The sequence below is a fragment of the Charadrius vociferus genome, unplaced genomic scaffold (genome assembly GCF_000708025.1).
Source record: "Charadrius vociferus isolate BGI_N301 unplaced genomic scaffold, ASM70802v2 scaffold41, whole genome shotgun sequence".
Lineage (NCBI taxonomy): Eukaryota > Metazoa > Chordata > Aves > Charadriiformes > Charadriidae > Charadrius > Charadrius vociferus.
Genome location: NW_009647013.1, coordinates 828,573 through 831,773, shown reverse-complemented (window position 1 = coordinate 831,773; position 3,201 = coordinate 828,573). Strand labels below are relative to the sequence as shown.

The 3,201-nt window shown below is 53.6% G+C and overlaps 1 protein-coding gene across 1 annotated transcript in view; it reads right to left on the bottom strand.

Annotated features, from left to right (window-relative positions):
* The window catches only part of ELP3 (elongator acetyltransferase complex subunit 3), a 103,722-nt gene that overhangs the window by 757 nt on the left and 99,764 nt on the right, over nt 1–3,201 (bottom strand). The gene's annotated exons all lie outside the window — the stretch shown is intronic.

The following is a 3,201-nucleotide window of genomic DNA, read 5'->3' as shown; positions in this document are numbered from 1 at the left end:
CCTGAGGAGGGCCTTCTCTGCTGTGAGGGCGGCAGAGCAGTGGCACAGGCTGCCCAGAGAGGTGGGGGAGTCTCCCCCTCTGGAGCCATCCCAAACCCGCCTGGACGCCGTCCTGTGCCACTGCTGGAGGTGCCCCTGCTCTGGCGGGGGGTGGCACTGGGGGAGCTCCAGAGGGCCCTTCTGACGTCCACCAGTCTGTGATACTGTCAGTTGGAGAAGTTAGAGCTGGGCAGGAAAGTCGCTTCCATGGAGGGATGGTGCCAAAAGGAGCTTGGCCTCTCTGAACAGTCGGCGCTGGGCCACCCTGGCTGCTGTACTGGAGCGGGGGTGTTTACTCGTTAGCATCTGGACCAATTATGGTGTTTTTAAGGGGGGAAATGCAGGAACACGGCTGTTCTATCTGCCCTGAATCACGCACCCCGTCCTTTGTCCTGAGAAAGGCTGTGAGCGAGACGGGAAGCGACGCGGGAACAACGGTGAAACGTGAGTCAAGAGTTCAGAGCACCCCAGGTAGAACAAAACCCGAAGACGGGCTCTTGAGCGGAGGCGGCCCAGCTGCAGGCATCATTACCAGGAACTGAAGGGCTCTAAAACCCGACAAACTCTGTCCAATGGCTCCTAGAAATGAGCTCAGCTCCACTTCAGATAGACAAGTGGGCTCCGCAGCCGCAATCCAATTTCCTCGTTGAAAAGGAGGGCTCCGAACGCCTCAGTTCTCAAACAGCCTCTTCCCTCTCCTTCCTCTCTTAACGAGACCCCGCAGCGTCCGCACGCAGGGCGAGCCCAGCGATGCCGACCCTTCCACGCAGCATCCTGCGGCAGGACAGGTCCAGCACCGCAGCCTTCCCCCTCACCTTATCTAATTACTCACAGATGCAGCCATTAGTCATCAGGGGAGGGAGGAGGAATTCATGTCGTGGCATCATTGTCAGCGCAGCTGGTGGGTAGGGACAGAAGGACAGATAGGACACGGCTCTCCATCAAGAAAAGCAGCCCCTTTTTCCTCTAATCTCATCCCTCCAGCCAGTTCCTGGAAACTGCGGTGCTTGCAAATGGCTCTCCAGGAATCGGCTGCATGTCCTGTGCTGTGGCTGCATGTCCTGCGCTGCGGGAGCGACCCGGTGCAGCCGGTAACCCCTTCCTGCCCACACGGCGCCGCCGCAATTTTACCCATTGCTGCTTTTGACAGATTTGTTTAAAATAGCGGTAATGTATTTCCTGAATGCACATCACAATAGTTACTGAACGGTTGAAGCACCACAGCTCCGGACAAAGCCCACAACATCCCAGAGAAGCATTCTAATAATTTAAAGTACACCTGAAACCCAGACCTGAGATGTCCTCCTGCCCCCCATTCCAACTGAAGTTGGGAAGAGCTTGAAAAACCGCAAAGAACTCCAAATCAGGGAACGCCGGATCAAATTTACTTCTAAGCAGTGGCCAGGCTCCTGTGACATCGCAGCACAGCACCATCCTCAACTAAAAACATCCTGAAGAGACCCAAATTCACTCAGCTTCAGCGTGAACCTGAAGCCAAGGAAAAACCCAAGTCCACTGCGCACACGTCCACTCCCCTCTTCCCGATCTCTGCCCAGGAGGGTTGGGATCTCTGACCTGGAGTAAACCATCACCTTTACCGATATCTTGCCTAAAAAAAAAAACCCCATCCTCTGAGTAAATCAGCAGGGATGCTGGGGTATGACACAGATTCTGGCAGCAAACCGGCAGAGCCACCCCACCCGTGGCCCAGAACAACTTGATTAAAAGGATTAGCGAAATCTAAAGCTGAGGAACAACCCTCTTGAAGCTAAAGGACAACTGAGTAATTCAGCCGATGGTTTTAAAAACACCTTGATCAGAGTTATTTAACACTTTTCCTTTTTTTTCTAAAGCCCTTGGGAAATGTGTGGATTTTCAAGAAGGCAGCTTAGGTTGTGTTGGAGCATCGCGTGCCGCCTCCATTAATCTCAGAGCTATTAAGTGGCGCTAGTTAAGCACCAACTCTTCCTCGTTTGAGGGCAACGGGTTCAAGCCATTAACAAGAATGATGATGCAGTTGGCCCGCCCTGTGCCCCAGGGGTCCCGCGCTGTGCTGCTTCGTGAAGCATCTCAGTCGTCATCTCAGCCCTGCTCAGAGCAGTAACGTCGCGCACAAAATTACTGTCCTTCAACAGGAATGTCTTCTGCAAAGAGAAGGCAGAAGATGCCTCGAGCTGAGTGCTGCATGTGAAGGCACGGCATGGTTTCCCCGCTGCCCAGCTCTACCTTGGGCTGTCTCCGTAGCTCCAGCGCTGCAGGAATGTTTTCAAGGCAAGAGTCTTCGGAGGGGAAAAGCTCTCACCAAGACATCCCAAGAAGCTGCCATTGGGTTTGTGTCCAGCAGCGTGGAAGCCGAGTGTCCGGGATTATTGTCCCCTGGACCACCAGCCTGTAACATCATGCTGCTGCGCAGCAGGACGGTGGCAGGCTGCCCAGGCACAGGGGCAGTATCTACATCTGGAACTGCGAGAAAGCAGGCAGATGTGGAGGCACAAGCCACCGGGACGAGGACTTCTTGCAATCTCACCTGGTGTAGCAGCAGTGAATGGAAGCACGTGGTGCTCAAGCCCACACCTCTACGCTCTATGTGGTTGGAGGGGTGATTTCAGACTAGATTTTTGGTACACTGGACTGCATGTCCCCACCTCACGGTTGGTTTGAAGTTGGCCAAAGAGCCATTCACTCCGACCCCTCTGCCCCCTTCAGAGGGTGGACTGTGTTTAATCTGCATCTGGAGCAAAACTCATGGTTCCTTTCAGAGGAACCGTGCTGAAACGCACCAAAACCTCCCCGTGAGCCAAACTGATGCACAAGTGAGGATGAGGATGGGATTCACTTCAGCTAACAAACCCAGCCTGCAATATTCACTCGGATGCCTTTAATACAAAGGCATCTCCTTGTAGTCAGAGCGTACCAGCGAAACCACAACCAGAACGGAGGAGGGGTGTTTTGAGATCAGTATGGCACGACTGGAAGAGGAAGAGGGTGTTGAAGCATGGAATTAAAAGCAGGCTGGCAGCCAGAAACCATCCACAGCCTTCCTCATCCATGGGAGAAGTGCAACACAGTCGGCGCTGCCAAAGAGAAAAAAGATCAGTGGGACACTAATAACTGCCTGTAGGTCATGCGGAAGGAATCCATCCATCGTAAATAAATCCTATG